Genomic DNA, 498 nt, shown 5'->3' with positions numbered 1-498 from the left:
GTTAATGCTTTTTGTGTGTTTACTCATGTATTGAAACTTCTTAATCCTTGAAATTAGATTCTTCCACAACAGTTTATTGGTATTACATACAGTTGAAGTTGGAAGTTTACATACACCTTAGCCAAATACATTTAATCTCAGTTTTTCATTTCTGACATTTAATCCTAGTAAACATTACCTGTCTTAGTTCAGTTAGGATCACCACTTTATTTTAAGAATGTGAAATGTCAGAATAATAGTAGAGAATGATTTATATCAGCTTTTATTTATTTCATCACATTCCCAGTGGGTCAGAAGTTTACATAAAATGAATTTGTATTTGGTAGCATTGCCTTTAAATTGCTTAACTTGGGTCAAATGTTTCGGGTAGCCTTCCACAAGCTTCCCACAACAAGTTTGATGAATTTTGGCCCATTCCTCCTGACAGAGCTGGTGTAACTGAGTCAGGTTTCTAGGCCTCCTTGCTCGCACACGCTTTTTCAGTTCTGCCCACAAATG

The sequence above is a fragment of the Salmo salar genome, chromosome ssa10, assembly GCF_905237065.1.
Source record: "Salmo salar chromosome ssa10, Ssal_v3.1, whole genome shotgun sequence".
NCBI classification, from domain to species: Eukaryota; Metazoa; Chordata; class Actinopteri; order Salmoniformes; family Salmonidae; genus Salmo; species Salmo salar.
The sequence above is the reverse complement of the archived record's forward strand: the minus strand, read 5'-3'. Positions refer to the sequence as shown.